This window comes from Lissotriton vulgaris, chromosome 4_1, assembly GCF_964263255.1.
Source record: "Lissotriton vulgaris chromosome 4_1, aLisVul1.2, whole genome shotgun sequence".
Lineage (NCBI taxonomy): Eukaryota > Metazoa > Chordata > Amphibia > Caudata > Salamandridae > Lissotriton > Lissotriton vulgaris.
The window spans coordinates 2,073,490,200-2,073,508,376 of NC_141691.1; the positions used below are offsets into that span (position 1 = coordinate 2,073,490,200).

The window sequence follows — 18,177 nt, forward strand, 5'->3', positions numbered from 1 at the left end:
TCCAGGTGCAGATAGCCTGGGACTTAACCCGTAAACTAATCCGAAGATCTAGAACTGTGAGCAGGGACCGAACACGGAATAAGCTCAACAAAACTCAAAGAAGAACTTCTGCTCCTGGAGTATTGAACTCCCTGTACCTTGGATATTACTAAAATTGGGAACTATAATCATATATGCTACATATGTGAAATTAGCCTTGAGAAAGCCCCGGCGCAACTCGCCAAGAGGGGGCGAAACACGTGTCGGCTGTCCATGTTCCACAAAAAATAATAAAGATGTTATACTGCAACCAGAAATAGTTCTGTCCTCTGTATGACGACTTGAAAGAACGGATATTATTCCTGATAAGAATCTTTGTGATCTTCTATGGAGCATACACTCATCACTTCTCAAACTTGTATTTCTACATGAAGCTCAAGAGGTCCAGAGCTTCGAGTGTTCTCCATTCACCTATAAAAGCAGCTTATCAAAGCGTTGTTTAAGCCTTAGAATCCGTGGACCCTTTCTACTTTGGCTACAGCCAGGAGAGGTGTTGTACCTCTTAAGAAATGTTACTATAAAAGAGGCAAAGAAGTGAAGGGAGAACGATAAAAGGAGAAAAGTGAAAACTACAGGCCTGGCAAACCAGCCATGACACTGAACCATGCTCATTCTCATTTGGATGTATGCATGGGATTAAAAAATGGCATCATTCACAAGCAAGAGAGCCAATGACTGATGTGAACAAAACCATTAGCCCTGCAGTATGCTCTCAGATGGAAGCAGAGTGTAATTGACAATCAGACAGACCAATGGCAGAACAGAGCTGACCCAAAGCTCCTCTATGTATCTATATAGATATATGTCGATGTATGTATTATTCAAATATTTGTTTATTACAAGATCCTGGCAGACAGCTTGGATGAGATTCTACAAAGATTTATCAAGGTGTAGATTTTCTACACCCTAGGGGTTGGTCAGAGACGGTAACCAAAACTAAAATCATTCTCGGCAAAGGTAATCTGTGACGTTTCATGTTACAAAATACCTGTGGGCTCTAACACAGAGAAACAGCATTCACCCTTACAATGCCTACCGACTTTAACATATGCTTTTTGCAATAAATATGCCAAGTCTACTGCCTTTATCATAACTTGTCATAATAAACAGATCACACATAGGATCACTCAGAAAAATATTTCTGATGCCTTATCAGGTATGTAGCGGTTATCGTGGGTTCATCACCAATAAAACCAACCGAGGCCACCTGTACTGAGCAGAGCATACATTTTCCCAAATGCAGACTATCAAGCATAAAGTTGTAAAAGTACACAGTATACAATATTACAGTCTGTGGACTTTAATATATGTCAGGCCTACTGCCTTTATTGTATCTTTTCACAATAAACAGTCAGGTCTATGACCATTACCATTGGCTTATCACCGTAACCAACTCAAGCCTACTGTACTGCGTGCAAGCTTTCCACAAGGCAATCACCCAGCATTTAGTCATAAATGTACAAATTTATTAAAAAAATTACAATTGGCAAATCAAAACTGTATCTCTCCTAAGAGAGCCTAGCAAGGGTTACTGGAGTGCATTTCTTCTATCACCACGGTTTGTTCAGATGGAACACCAAAACCCTTGCCAACTATGTTAATCCGTGCTATTCCATGTAACAAAATGGCTGCCTATAGGCTTTAGCACAGTGTTATAACAATCCATCATTAAAAGCCTATTGTCTTTAACGCATGCTTTTCCTAATAAATAGGCGAGGCCTACAGGTTTGTCATAACGTTTTAGGACTTATCCCAATGAACCGATTAAGCCTTTCCACTTTACCACTGGCTTTACACTTTACCAAATCCCGCCTGTTTCAAGAACACAAACCATGCATACATTTATAAGACTACAAATATGTAGAAAAATACACTTTGCAAAACAATACACAACCCCTCTCAATTGGACTAAACATGAATCAACGTAGTGAAAATCCACAGGGCTTGTCAAAGTGGGTGACCAACATCAAAACACCTGCCTACTGCAGTCATCTGTGAGAGTATCTGTAAAAAAACATTTAAAAAATGTATTTAGACTGTAACACAATGGGATAACAACTAACTTTTAAAGGCATACTTAATAAGCAGAAAATATAATGAGATGACCCAGTATCCTTCAGAAACTGGCCATCTAACGATTATACTGCAATTGGTTCTGTTGTGTGAAATCAATTTCTTTACAGTTCCAACATTGTTTTTTGTTTTTTTATTGTTTTTATTGAAAAAGAAAACAGGGCATAGTACAAATACATGGCATCTACATTGAGCATTATGGACTGCGATCAAAGTCGTGGACATCACACCCATCGCTATTACAGGATACATCCAAGTTATCATTGTTGGCACATCGCGGGACCCCGCCACCCCAACCCTCCCCTCACCTCACTACGACACGTCATCCACGTCCTGCATGGGTGGGTCACAGAGATAGCTCCTAAATTTGTTCCATGCAGCCCACACTTTCTCCCATTTTCGGGGGCATCCACGGTGTGTGTATACCACTCTCTCTGCCATCATAGTTGCATCCACATCCTTGCACCATCCTCTAAGTGTTGGCACCTCCTCGGACCCCCAGTTTCATGCGATATTACGTTTGGCAAACATTACACCCAGCGTGACCCAGTCTTGAGCCTAGTGGGAAAGATGATTTGGTTCCCACAAATTCAGGAAACAACACTTCGGCTCCGGGACAACAGTTACCTCCACCACCTGTGATAGTGTTTGCATGATCCTGACCCAGTACTCTGCAATCCAGGGGCACTACCATATAGTATGAAAAAAGGTTCCCACCTCTTCACAGTCTCTCAAGCAAAAATGGTGTGCGGTCCTTCCTATAGTGTGAGGGTAACCCTGGTGTAGTACACACAATGAAGTATCTTAAGCTGCACTAAACGGAGTCTCGAAGGTATGGCCACCTCCCATGGGGAGGACAGCGCCATCTCCCAGTCTGCATCGTCGATATTACCCAAGTCGGTGGACCATTTGCGCCCAAGTGTCAGCATCGGGTCAGGTATATTATTGATTAGTTTACGATACGTGAATGAGGTTGCCTTTTTCGGCATGTGTTCAGTCAGAAGCCTATCCTCCAAAGGGGTGGCCTCCGGTATATCGGTGCCAGGCAGGAGAACAGAGCTAAGTGCATGTCTAATTTGCATGTATCGAAACCTCTCAGTGGGCGCCAGGTCACATTGGATCCTAAGCTGTTCAAATGACACCATTTCAACCTTCTTCCATAAATCCCCCACTGTGGAGATACCTATCAAGTCCCATGCCCCGAATCCCTTGCTGTTACGAAGTCGTCCTAGCTGTCGCGCCAACCAGAGTGGAGTCATTTGGGTGATGGTACCTTTGCATTTAAGACGTACCTGCGCTGCATACCATAAGCAAATTGTGTGTGCCGTCGGTCATATGAGGGAGGAAGATCTACCCTTATCATACTGTGCGGACAAGATTCCTGCTTCACCCAGCCCCTGTCTATCTGCCTGGAACGCTGGTTCCGTCTGAGGCGAATGTAACCATTGATTAATTATCTCTAATTGGGCTGCCCAATAATATAACTGAATGTCTGGAAGAGCTACTCTGCCGTCGTACCAGCCCCGTACTAGCTTGCCCCGTGCTATGCGTGTCGGCTTGTAACCCCATAGCAAGCCAGAGACAACAGCCTCTATCCTCTTGAAATACTTTAGTGGTACAGAAAAAGGAGTGTTCTCTAAAACATATAAAAACCAAGGGAGTGTCATCATTTTAAAAAGGGCTGCCTTGCCCAGCAAGGTCAGTGGCAGATTATGCCAATGTTCCACGTCGCGCCGAAACCGCTCGAAGGGGGGCATCAGATTTTTCTGGAGAAATTCCTCCGACCTGGGCGTCACCCAAATATTTAAAGGAGTCCCCCGTGATTTTAAATGGGCAGTCGACTGGGAGCAGTGGGGGTGGGCCTCGTAGGATAAATAATATCGATTTGGACCAGTTGATGGTGTACCATGACGCCCGGCTAAAAATTTCACATATGTTCGGAAGTTACAAAATAGAGCGTCTAGGGGAAGTCAGGTAGAGGAGCACATCATCCGCGTACAAAGAAATGCTGTCTTCCCGGGTCAATGTCCATTTAATTCCCTGAATCATAGGGTCCTAACATTGATTTTGCACAAAAACAATGGAAACACATATATGAGGTCAATCAGAGTAGATATATCATAAGCTCGATTAGTATATTTTGGTTGGATCCTTGAGGGGGGCAAAAACGAGTAAGAATCACATTGCTCCAGGCGGAATTTGAATCCGTAGATAGACACTTGAATAAGACTAGCCGCAGAGTTTTCGGTTCTTACTCGTTTTGCTCCCCACAAGGATCCAACCGGATGGTGGATCTGGCTCCCTTATAGCCCGCTCTGGACAATTGGTACTTGATATCACCTATATGGCTGTCCACTTTGTGTCCTGAAGACCTGCTGTGACTTCATCGTAATCATGAACCATCTTGGGTCAAAACGTTGATGCACCCCACAATCCAAATCCTATATTCTCAATCTCATGCCAAACCGCTAAATCTATAGGAGGCTCATTGGAGATGTATATGTTTAGGAATAGATGTGAACTGATGTCAAAATTTTATATACTGTTGTGTAAAGCACTGTATAGATTATCTTCGCTTAATACACCTTGTCACCTTTAGATTACTTACTCACCTAAAAAGTCACTCTTTTTGCTTTTATCAACTGTGATTATTGTTTGTGACAGCCTTTTAATTTTGTAATTGTAAATGAAGAATATACCAATCAAGAGCTTATAATATATCTACTTTGATTGACCTCATATAGGGGTTTTTCCTTTTTTTCTGCAAAATCAAGGTTGGAACTGTAAAAAAATTGATTTCACCCAACAGAACCAATTGTAGTATAATACTTAATAAGCAGAGCAGACTATGTATGAGTGCACGAATCAGGCCTATAGTTTTGAGCGTAAACCTTTCCACCAGGAAACAATTAAACACACAGTCATAAAATCTGAAAGGTAATCAAAATTATAGTTGGCTAAGCAAAATATCAACTCTCCTAACAAGGCCAACAAGGATTCTCACAGAGCAAGTTATCCATGGTTTGGCACAAGGGGGTAACCAACTCCAAAACCACTGACTAGTACAGTAATCGGTGTGATTCCATGTAACAAAATACCTATATGTAGCCAGAAAGTTCAGAATAAGCAGTTTTTTGTGCAATCGCAAATTACATCTCAATCAAATTATACGGTCAGGGGAGCCAACACGTGGATGGAGCTTCAGCCCATGTCTCAGTAACAATCTGAAAGCTCTTTTTGTTGGCCACAAATGGTTCGGCAGCAGTTGCACTGTCAAGCCAGACCCAAAAAGTAATGCAGATCAGTGTAAATCTATGCATCCCAGACTGCTCTCAGACACAAAACTGCCTGTTGAAGTCTAAAGTTAATGATGAATGGAGAGGGTCGTGGGATTGCAATACATTCCTCATGACTGCCCTCCTCCCATCGGTGCTGCTGCCAGAGAAAAATAAACATTGAAAACTATCTCGTTTTATGAGACACTTTCACATCATAACAGTGTCATGTGTGAGTCCCTGAAAATTCAAACTCAGACATTCATGCTGCTGCAGCTGACTCAGGCAGCTGCGGTATAAAGAAAGAAAACAATCACAGCTCTGTGGAGGCGAAGCACCTTATTCTGTGGTGGAACAACTTCCACCCCTGGCAACCAACATGTAGAAGGAGCCAAAGCCCCTCTCTGCAGTACTCCCGAAAGCTCTTTTTTAGGTTGATCACATCACATCAGGCAACGGCTGCACTACCAAGCCAGACCTACCAATGAATTTTAATAATAAAAAGTTTTCCCCCAGATTGTAAGGTGTTCACCTGGTGACAGCCTACACTACTCTATGGTCCATGTCAGGGCCACTGGAATTACGTGGCAGGGGAGGGTCAAATTATGCAGCAGGTTTGAGTAAATTACGAGGCATGAATAGGCAAATTATATGGCGTAATGCAGCACATTTTGAGATAGTATTACTTCGTTACTTTGTCGTTTTTAGGTTTCGCATCGTCGAAAGCTGCGCCGTGCAGCTTTTCGGCGCAGGCAAAATCTAATGTTTACAGTATGTGTGTGTTGTCCCGCCCTCTCTTTCCATTGGCTAGCTCCATAAATGGAGGCTAGCCATTGGAAGAGAGATCTGCTCGTCATTCTGCAAGCAGATTCGTGGGCGTTCCCGCGATTTTTACTCATCCCGCCCCTTTGCGATCGTCATGCGGCGGTGGGCAGTTGTTTATTTATTTATTTTTTCAAGCTTTGTTTTCGCCATTTTTGAAGTGTTGTTTTCAGGGGTGGGTTGCGCGATGTCCCGCTCTCCGTTCCCGCCCCCCCTCCCGCTGTCCATGTGCCCGTTCCTGCCCCCCCTCCCGCTGTTCGTGTCCCCGTTCCCGCCCCCCTCCCGCTGTCCGTTCCCGCCCCCCCTCCCGCTGTCCGTGTGCCCGTAGGTGCTTGTTTACTTCTGGCATCCTTCCAGATGCGCGGATGTGCTCGCTGCTGACAGACTCAGATGGGTGGAATCCACTACACCACTGATAGTGGTAGCTTGGGAGGATAAGTAGCTCTTAGTACTGAAGAGGTTGGAGCCCCCTGTATTGGAGGGTGCTGAAAGGACCGACCCCCTGGGTGATGGAAGTCCGAGAAGCCCAGAAGGGTGACGTGGGAGCAGCAGTCGTGTAGGGGCAGTATGTTAGGTGGTCCCAGATGGAAGGATGGGCTGCGCAGATGCCCCCGTCTGTCTGAAGGTGTCACAGCCTGGTGTTGCATGTGCGCTTCCGGTGCCCTCGGCTTGTAAACAGACTCGGTGTCACTTTCCCTGGCTCGGACATCACAGGGACTCCCCCGCTGCGGGCTCTGCTAATAGACTCCTTCCTGCTCTGTATTCACTTCTGCAAAGCCCTGGGAGGGGGGAGGAAGGGCCCTCTCTCCACTCTGGTGCAACAGGCCACCTTACCTCTTGTCTACACTGAGCCCCCATCGGCTGCTTTGTCAGCTTTGTTTGCAGTTGCTGTTTTGCGCATGTTTTTAGTACACAGCCCACGGCCTCCATTGTGCGCGGCCTGTGGCTGCGTTTTGTTTTCCTCCACGGGGGCTGAGTGGGTGTACAAAGCGGCAGCAGCACGAGGAGTTTATGGTCTAAAACGGGCCTGTTCCTAAAGTAAGGGCAGTGTTTGGAATGCGTCGAGCCCCGTGCCTCTGCTGCTCGCAGAAGCGGTACCTGCAATGTACAACGTTGAAAGGCCGCCCTGCGAAAGTATACATGTTATTTTGCCTGTAAAGAGTTAAATGACACTCTCACCACCCGTGTTTGCCAGTGCAGTTGCATAAGACCACCCGTGTTTGCCAGTGCAGTTGCATAAGACTTTGGGGAAGGGTATCTCATTCAAAAATCCCTCTGTTCCCATACACAGGGGTCTATTGGAAGTGTCAAAACAAATATAATGTTGCAAACAATCAAGGGTCTTCGGGGAGCTGACAAGTTTGGTATACATTTTAGTCATTTTCTTCCCCTCAGTGTCTTTAGTTCTAGACATATCTACTAACGAGTAATAAACGTCGCAGCCTTTTAAAGCGCTGTGTAAGGCACCCGATGGCTCCTCTTGGCCCTGAAACGGTTAACTGTGAAATGCATCACGAGTATGTGGACTGGTGAAGAAACAGGTGGGGCTCAGGGGTCTTCCGAAAGGTCAGATCTAATTCAAGAGCTTTCAGACCCGGACCTGGCGCTTAAATAGCGCCAAGAGGAGGCGTACCGCTTAAACCATGCCAGGCTGGCTTGCATTGGACTCAATCTTGCAGACTTCGCCTGCACCCGGGCCCGTGTCTAGAGATGGCCCTGAGGCCTTAGACTTGGCAGACGAGTGCAGAACCCCGCCCTGGCCCGGGGTGGCTTGTTTCACAGGGCCCAGGACACTGCACGAGCAGGAAGACCCCTCATCCGAGCTCCGCAGAGGGGGCTGCACCTGGGGCCCTAGTGCAGTCCGTGGGGTGTAGGCCTGGCCGCAGAGGACGGGAGACCACTATGTTGTCTTAGCTGAGACAGCTTGGTTCAAAGGCGGCACTGCCTGCCGCGTGCATCACTATCTCCATTCATCTGTCATCGCTGCCCCTTCTCTGCCCTCTGTCGCTACAATCGCGATCCGCCCGCTTTTCCTCTCTCACCCTCTTTGGTTATTTTACTTCGTCCTTGCCTTCTCTTTATTGCCTTTTTCTCTCCCACTCCTTCTTTTCCCTCTTTGTTTGCCTACAGTCATTCTGTTCTCTTCTCTCTCCTGCCTCCTCTCTCGCGCTTTTCTTTGCCTCCTACTTTATTCCTCTCTTTCTCCCTCTCTCACTGCCACACAGGCCTGTGCCTCCTTGAAGGGCCCTGCTTGACACATGGCTCTTCCGGTTGCAACACACAAAACCTCCCCCTTTCAGTGGAAAAGACTAAGGTTTTGTTCCTGAAGCAGAAGGGGGGTCTCAAATCTATGATTTCGCTTTTATTTTTTGCAAGCTTAAGATAGTCAGCGGGGTGGGGTGACGCCGGCCTCCTAAAAACGGGCCCTGAAATGTTAGCTCTGTTCTGTGGCAGAGGCCTCCTGATTTGCATGAAAACGCCTCGTGGGTTTTAATGAGTGTCTGGGCTCGCGTGCCTCAGCCCTGGAAACCCCACAGTGCACATACATCTTGTAAGGAGAGATTAAGCTAATGGCAATATAAATGACAATGCCATTCATTTATCTGTTTTCAAAACCAACACATAAATACACATTTTGTCATTTACAATGCCAATAGCTCTAACTTTTCCAAAGGCGAAACCATTGCATTGTAAATGCATGTTAAACTTGTTAGCAATGCCTGGGCATTATTTCAACACACAAATATAGCAATAACCAACAGGGCAAAGGGCCTTTTACTACGCAACAACATGTGTCGCTGCTTTTTTTAGTCACTTTTAAACCGATTATGCTAGAAAAAAAATGTTGGTTTAAAATCAGCAGATTTTGCGGCAGATGATGGATTATGTGGCAAATGCGGCAAATCTAGAATTATGCAAAATTCGCCATGGCCGCACAATGGCATAATTCCTGTCCCCTGCTTATACATTAATTTTCAAGACCTGCACCCCCTTGTAGTATCATTCAATTGTCAAAGGTTTATTGGAAAGATAATTCACAATTCACATAAGGTTTTCCCTATGTGGGCCCAAGTCAATATTCCATCATGTGGGCATCAAACTTCAATCCACGCCACCATAAATTGATACTAAATGTGAATTGAAACCAACATCCTTCCTGCCAAAAGGTTTGTTCCATTCCAAAAAGTCTAGTGGAACTTCTTCAGAGCTTGATAAGAAAGTCAAGACCCCCCATCAATCAAGCAAATATTTAAAACAGTAATATTAAAACACCACATGTGTAAAGCAAGGCCCTCAGGTAGCAGTACCAGTAAGCGGTATCCCTTTCTCAGGTCACCCCTTCTCTGGCCTTCCACAGAACTAATGTGGTGGAAAACTGACTCGGATCCTCAGAGAAAATCATCAACTGAACTCTGGACTATTAAATAATACTACAGTGGTGTGCGGACCTTGAAAATGAATTAATCTGGAACAGCTTTGTGTTCTCCGACTGGGTACTTCAGCAAATGAGGTTCCACAACCGCATCCGTGCACAAGTTTAACATGATATGATTATTGAACTAATCACCAAGGCATGGACTTGGGTTTCTAGGGCTTCTGATTTAAAGTGTCACTGCATGTTTTGGCTCTGTAGGTTTCCACAGAGGATGAAAGATACCAGACAGCACGCTGTGAATTGATAAAATACTCATAAGCTTTGGAGGTCTGGGCATTTGACTGCATACTAAAAAAGAGAAAATTGGATCTCAAAACTGCATTAAATTCTAGAACTCAGGCCGGATTTAGCTCTTGGTGAAACTGTTCCCGCTGTCGCTTTTCCGCCTCTGCCAGGATCTTCCCGACCTGCCTATGATGCCGGAGACACAAGCGGCTCTCAGAGGAAGTCCTACCAAGAATACCACTGATCCCGATTACAATGTACCTTTCGTCGAGGCAACTGTGGCAGGGAAACCTCCAAACTTGGGTTGGCAGAAACGAAGATAAAGGGGTGAAAACGAAACTTTTTTCAGGTTATCACCTCCGATTCCATCTTAATGCCTATTGTCTAGGTCCTTCCTGAGCTGCTGCTACTTGACAATGACGTTAAGCAACTCTTTGGTTGCCTGAATTTAAGGTTGGCATCTGTGTCACTTGTCTCACTATGAATCGTGCCTTAACATCAGCTTTCAATTCATGTATTTTTTCATTGCTCTTACATGCAATTTTTTTATGTATCATTCATAGTGTTCATCTTACGACTTATCGTGGTGATACGTACACACCTGTATTGACACGCCCCAAAATTTTTTGGGGTGGTCGTGACTGTGGGTATACATACAATAGTGAGTATATGTTGTTGGTGTGCAAAGTTAGTTGTATAAAAAATGGCATTACACATTACCTACATATACATATTGACAGCATCACAACATATATGTGTAGTGATATAATGAAAAGCAGTATTTACCAGTCTCCACACCACCATGCCTCACTCTGCCACCAGGACACCGCCAGCACAACTGCTCTTTTTTGTCTAGTTTGTGGATGGAAAATTTTGGAGCGATCAGTTAAAAGGGGACTGCGAAAAAAGGGGGGTCCCAAAATGCAAATTCCCCATGCATTTTCAACAGACTTCTTTAAGAAGTGCTACCAAAAAACTGTTGAACTAAATTACAACTCATTTGGCAGGAAACTAGATCTTGGTCCCCTGAATGTGCTTTGGTACAAGTCCATTCAGTAGTTTGAGAAATTAAGCTTTATATATATTTGTATATCTCTACGGTTGGGTTTGCTATAGGCTTGCGAGAGTCTCATGGGATCTGCAATTTAAAAACAGAGTGTTTTGATTGGCCCAGTGAGCGTTTTTTTCCCCTTTGGCCATCTTGCTCCTGCTGAAAGTCAAACTCCTGTGGGAGCGAGCGCTCTGATTGGCTGCCACTAAGCATGTTGTCCATAAGTAAAAAAATATATAATAATACAAGGTGGCAGGGTAGGGATACTCTGACCACCTATGCCCCATGGGCCAAGAAGAAAAATGGCATTAAATGCCACTATCCCACTACACTTGCGCAGGGAAAAAAGTGGCAGCCGTGCCTAATTCATTAGTTATAGGCCCCGGGGAGCCTACCCCAGGCTGTAATTTGGTAAAAGGGGAGGGGGAGCCGCGGCCTCTTCCCTCAGCCATCAATGGTCCCGGGTCCCCATTCCCCAAGGCCGGCTAAGTACCCAGGACACAGCAGCTCCCTGTCTGCACAGACAGGGAAACCTGTGCTTACTCTAGCTTGGCAGGAGCATTTGATAATGTCCCACCAAGTGGAAGGAAACATCTTATTAATACTTTTATTTTTTCAAGTCCTTCCCCTTACATTAAAAAAAAAAAAAGAAATGGCCCGAATAATAGGGTCCCCAGGGCTTAATAAGCCTCGGAGAGTTAGGCGACTTATCACTCCTCCCTTTTAAAGACACATAGGAACCTGGGGTCCCCAGGGAATAATGAGTTTAATTATGAGCAGGGGATTGTACACATGGCCCCCTCCCATTTAAAAAAACAAACCATAAGGCTCTGTGGCTAACCACCCACCGCACATGCCAGAAGGGGGTTGGCATTACGTATGGCATTAAAATATTACTTTAGGTTAAAAAACCTTAGGAAAAAACAAACGTTACGGTAAGGCTATATTTAGGTGCAATAAAAAAAATCTGGTTTAATGATCAAAAACACTTGGAAATTCACTGAAAAAATGTAAGTTAACGTAACATTATAGTTCAGTGAATTGGTCATTAAAGATTTTAAGGGGGAAAAAAAACACAAAGTCACCACAAACCTAACCATAACTTGTGCCCCCACCATGCACTGCTCATGACCTCACATATTACATCACTGATGACATGTTTAGGATAGCACTGATGACATCTCATATAACATCATTGGCTGATTTGTGGCACCTTTGCTAAAAAGCTGGTTCATTTCATGTGCCCCTCTACATTGCTGTGATTTAAACTGACAGCCTGTTCAGTGCGTCACTCTTCCGCAAGTGTACTGGCGTCCCTTGTGCGTTTACTGCTGGTCATGCTGATTTTGAGAGAACGTGCGTTTTTACTTTTCATATATCACTACAGATTTAATGTTCGCAACGAAGGGCCTTATTTGGAGGTTGGCGATCCACTGGACCGCCAAACCCATGGTGGTGGTGCGGGGTGGTCTGACCGCCCTATTACAAGTTGAGCGGTCAGACCATGGGACAGCTGCTGCCACCCGGATTCCGCGATCCCTTGCCGTCTTAGGCCTCTAATATGCAGGTGGTTCCTTTCCTGCACTGCCAAGCATATTAAGAGTTTCCTCACGGCCACAGTTTTCTTGGCAGTGAGCCCAGCATGAAAAGTGTGGCAGTGAGAAAACAACATGACGTGCTCCCCTGTATTCATGCAACCCCAGTTCCCGCAGGGCATAGACTTGCCAGTCCATGGCTTACAAGAAAGTGCAATGGCGTTCCCATTGCAGTGCCTTCCTATGGTCATGAAGGAGCCTTAGCATGGCACCACTGTGGGCCCGCCAACAAAAGATTGCAGGGCCTGAATTCCAGTCTGAATCAGGCAGGCGGTCTCATTATGGGTTTGGCAGTGTGGAAGCGGGGCGCTGGCGTGGCAGGCTACTCTCACACTACCAAACTCATAATGAGGCCCTAAGTAACTCCAAGATAGTGTACTCAGTGGGGGTTCTGTTAGACGGACCGGGAGGGTCGGCCGAGATTACGGGGAGAGGTCTCCAGGGAGAGCCGTCTCCAACGACTGTACAGACAAGTAACTTCCCCCCCACAGACGGACACCACACAAGGCTGAAGGTTAACGAGACTTTATATGCAATTCTTAGGTTACGATGGTATGATACAAGGAGGTCTGGACTCAGGGGTCCCCTCGAGTCTAGTCTTTGGTTGAGGAAAGGGGTAGCGGGACAGTCTTTAGTTACCAATGAGTACAAAATAGCTCTCAATCCTCGAGCTCGGCGTTCTAGATGATCGGGCCGTGGCGGAGCCAAGCAGGTCCCGAGATGGACGAAGGAAGGATGACGGTCCGCGGCGGAGCCTGCAGGTCCCGGTGAAAGATGACGGTTACAACGGTCCGCGGCCACGCCAGCAGATCCCGACGACGATGAAGGATGAAGGTTACGACGGCTGTGGCAGCGCCAACAGGCAGGACGATGGTGCACAGGACAGAGCTACGGCAGCGCCAGTAGTCCGTCCAGGATGAGTTCCTCTTTACGTCTCTCGACTCCAAGATACAACTGCCTTCCTGCTCTGGAGCTGCCCCAGTTATAGGGCTGGAGTGCTTTGATGTCCGGACCTTCGCACTTGGAGGTCGGGAGGTCCGGGATGAGGGGGCCCAGACACCCAGCAGGGGGGTGGAGCCAGTGCCCGGGGAGGCGATGGGCGAGCGGCACTTGGCGGGGGAGAGCCATTGACACCTCTTTCTCCTATTGACTTGCCAAGTCGCCCGCTCGCCTCCTGGGTGGATGGTGGTGCCGGGATGTCTGAGGCCTGGCCAGGCCCGTGGTTGAGTTCGGCCGGGGGCCAGGTGGCCACGTGGTGGAGTGTCCAAGATGGCGCCCCAGGATGGGCGCGTAGGCTGGCAGTGGATCGGACCCACGAGGTTGACATGCTCGAGGGCAGGGGTCCCTGAGGGGACGGAGGACGTGCAATGGTGGTGTGTGGTACTTGCGTGACCGGGCTCGGGCCTGGTTGAGCCGGGGAGAGCGGCCCTTCATGTGGCCTGTCCAACATGCGTCCCCCCCAGCTGAAGGCGGGGAGAGTTACCCATCCTCTTGGGGACTCTCCTCGTCGAGGCGGAAAAACCGGGACAGGCCATCCGCGTTGGCGTGATCTGGCCCAGGCCGGTGTTCGACTGTGAAGTCCATACCTTGCAAGGAGATGGACCAGCGTAGCAACTTTGGGTTTTCCCCCCGCATATGCATCAGCCACTGCAGGGGTCGGTGGTCGGTCTGCACCCGAAAGTGGGTGCCAAAAAGGTAGGGCCGGAGCTTCTTGAGGGCCCATACCACAGCGAAGGCTTCCCTCTCTATGGTGCTCCAGCGTTGCTCCCGTGGTAGGAGTCTCCGGCTGATGAAGGCCACCGGTTGATCAAGGCCTTCGGTGTTCACTTGAGACAGGACCGCCCCAATGCCCTGGTCGGAGGCGTCCGTCTGGACGACGAACTCCCGGCTGTAGTCTGGGGCCTGGAGCACAGGAGCGGAACACATGGCGGCCTTCAACTGTTCGAATGCCGTTTGACACTCTGGGGTCCAGTTCACTTTCTTGGGCTGATTCTTTGACGTGAGTTCTGTGAGAGGCCCCACTATGGTACCATAGTCTTTCACGAACCTTCGGTAATAGCCCGTGAGGCCCAGGAAGGCTCGTACCTCGGTTTGGGTGATAGGGGGCTGCCAGTTCTGGATGGCGGCAATTTTCAACTGTAAAGGGGCCACTAGGCCGCTTCCCACCTGGTGTCCGAGGTAGGTCACAGACCCTTGTCCAATTTGACACTTGCTGGCCTTGATCGTGAGGCCAGCTCGCTGAAGGGCTTGCAGCACTGCTCGGAGGTGGTGGAGGTGCTCGGTCCAATGGTGGCTGTACACAGCGATGTCGTCTAGGTAGGCGGCGCTGAACCCTTCGAGCCCTGCCAGGACCTGATTGACGAGCCGTTGGAAAGTCGCTGGGGCATTCTTCATGCCGAAGGGCATGACCGTAAAATGGTAGTGGCCATCGGGGGTGGAGAAGGCAGAACGTTCTTGTGCTCGGGGTGTGAGGCTGATCTGCCAATAACCTGCTGTCAGGTCGAAGATGCTGAGGTAGCGGGCAGCTCCCATTCGGTCGACCAGTTCATCTGCCCGGGGGATGGGATGTGCGTCTGTTCTGGTGACTTCATTCAGGCCCCGGTAGTCGACGCAGAACCGGAGTTCTGGTGTGGTTCCGGGGGCGGCTGCTTTGGGGACCAGTACGACCGGGCTGGCCCATGGACTGTCTGAGGGCTCGATGACCCCGAGCGTGAGCATCTTGGCCACCTCCGCCTGGATGCAGGCCCGTACCCGATCAGGTACGCGGTAGGCCCGGTGGCGGATGGGAGGGCTGTCTCCGGTGTCCACATCGTGCACACACCAGGAAGTGACACCTGGGGTGAGGGAGAACAGACTGGCGAACTGTGACAGGAGGGCTTGGCACTCTTGGCGTTGTTCTCTGGTGAGGGTCTCCGAGAGTCGGACCCCATCCACGGAGCCGTCTTGCTCCTGGGTCCGCAGGAGGTCAGGGAGAGGCTCGGAGTCGTCTTCAACCCCATTGTCTGTGGCCATCAGTAGGCTGAGCTCTGTTCGTGCAAAGTGGGGTTTCAGTCTGTTGGTGTGGAGGACTCGGAGTGGGTTCCGGGAGGACTCCATATCGATCAGATAGGTGGCAGGTCCCTTGCGCTCGATTACCTTGAAGGGCCCTGTCCATTTGTCTTGGAGAGCGCATGGCTCCGTGGGGGACATTACCCATACTTGTTGCCCTGGTTCGAATTCGATGGATGAGGCGTTCTGGTCATACCATTTTTTCATGTCCTCTTGACTGGCCTCTAGGTTGGCTTTTGCTAGGTCTCTGAACCTCCGGGACTGGTTTCGGAGGGTGAGGAGGTACCGGAAGACATCTGGAGGGTTCTTGGCCGGAGGCATCTCCCAGCCTTCTTTGATCAGGCTGAGCGGCCCCCGCACTGGGTGCCCGTATAGCAGTTCAAATGGGCTGAAGCCTAGGGATTTCTGTGGGACCTCTCGGTAAGCGAAGAGGAGGCACGGCAGCAGCACATCCCACTGGCGACGGAGGGGCTCTTCCAATCCCCCGATCATCCCTTTTAGCGTGCGGTTGAACCGCTCAACAAGTCCGTTCCCTTGGGGGTGATAGGGGGTCGTGAATCGGTAGGTGACCCCACACTGTTGCCAGAGGGATTTCATGTATTTAGAGATAAAGTTCGTGCCTCGGTCGCTGACGACCTCTCGGGGGAACCCCACACGGGAGAAGATCCCCATCAGGGCCCGGCCGACCACTGGGGCTGTCACGGTCCGGAGAGGAACAGCCTCAGGGTAGCGGGTGGCGTGGTCCACTAGCACCAGAATGAAGCGATGGCCTTGTTTTGTACGCGGGTCCAGGGGTCCCACAATGTCTATTCCGACCCTCTCAAATGGGGTCGTGACTACTGGAAAAGGTTGCAAGGGGGCCTTTAGTTTGCGGCCGCTCTTCCCACTGGCTTGGCACGTGGGGCAAGATCGGCAATGCTGGTGCACATCGTTTCTCATTTTGGGCCAGAAGAAGTGGGTCACTAGGCGACTGTAGGTTTTATCTTGTCCCAGGTGCCCTGCCAGGGGGACATCGTGGGCCAGGTTTAGCAGGAAGTCTCTAAAGCGGAGGGGCACTACTAGTACTCGGTTGGCCCCCAGCTCGGCGATTCTTTGCTCGCTGTACAACAGATCATTGTCCCAGTAGACCCAATGAGTTCCGGAGGTATCCCCTGCGCTTTGGGCGAGCGCTTGCTGGCGGAGTCCCTCGAGGGAGGGACAGGTCTTCTGTTCCTGGCGAAATTGTTCTTGTGTGGGCCCCCCCTCTTGGGCCCACTGGTCAAGGTTAGCGAGGTCGGAAGGTTGAGCAGGTTCGAGGGGGGTGTCATGGTCGGTGGTCTCGGCTGGGGCGACCGGAGGCGGTGGCGCCGGCCATTCTGGTTCTTCCGGGGGATGGTTGGCACGGGCGGCCATGGACCGGGTGGTGACGCACGCCCAGTCCGGGACGCCCAACATCCCCAAGTGTTCTTTTCGCTCCACGGCTGCCCACGGGGAGCTCTCCAGGTCATTTCCGAGGAGGCAGTCCACGGGGGCGTCGTCTCGGACCGTCACCTTCAACATGCCGGAGACCCCTCCCCACTCAAAGGGGACGCAGGCCATCCGACACAGACTTTCCGAGTTGTCGGCTGATCGCACAGGGCAGAGAATGTTCGGTAGATATTGTTCTGGGGTCACCAGGTGACAGCGGACAGCTGTCACACTGGCCCCGGTGTCCCGAAGGGCTTCGGCCCGTTGTCCATTGATGCTCACCCATTGGCTGTACTTCTGGGTGTTAGCGGGTAGGGGGACCCGCGGGACCATGTCTCTTCCCCCTAAGCACGCGAGAGTCATGGCGGCTGGCTCCCACTCTTGATACTCTTGCTCGTCTGTTTCTTGTTCCTCGGAGATCTGTTCTTCCCCTAGGGCCACGGCGGCCACTTGGCGGGGTTTTGGACTCTGATACTGCGGGCAGCTTGGGTCGTTTGCATAGTGGCCGACCCGTTGGCATCGGTGACACGTGACATTGGCTCTGTACCCTGGTCGCGCCGGGGTGCTGCCCCGGTTGGCCGGGGGGGTGGTGCTGGTAGCGGGGGCGGCCGGAGTGTTGTCTCTTCCTCGTCCTTGGCCCCCTCCTCCTCCTCTGGGTCGGTGGTGACCATTGTTGTTCCTGTTCTGCTCGTAGGACCCATTCCGGCCCACTCTGGTGATCTCCCACCGGTCAGCTTCGGATGCGAGCTGCCGGGGATCGGTTAACTTGCTGTCGAGGAGGTGTTGGCGTAGTTCAATGAAGCAATTGTTGGACAGATGCTCCCATACCATCAGATTGAACAGCTGCTCGTAGGTCGTGACGTTGTTTCCTCTGATCCAGCCTTCGAAAGCTCGGCTAAAGTACGTTACATAGTCCACCCAAGTGGTACCCGGGATGCGTGTGCAGTCTCGGAACCTCTGACGGTACATCTCGGGCGTGAGGCCATAGCGGGTGAGGAGGGCCGCTTTCATATGGTCGTAGGAGGTCATCTGGTGGTCCGGGAGCTGTAACAGGGTATCGCGGCCCTCATTGAGGAATCTGCCCCATAGGCCGGCTCCCCAATCGTTCCTATCGATCCGGTGCGCAGTCATAGCGATTTCATAGGCCTTAAACCATTGCTGGATGTC

The 18,177-nt window shown here is 49.5% G+C and overlaps 1 protein-coding gene across 1 annotated transcript in view; it reads right to left on the reverse strand.

Moving 5' to 3' along the window:
• LOC147725042 (TBC1 domain family member 20-like) overlaps positions 1-18,177 on the reverse strand; it is an 87,308-nt gene that overhangs the window by 23,948 nt on the left and 45,183 nt on the right. The window lies entirely within an intron of this gene.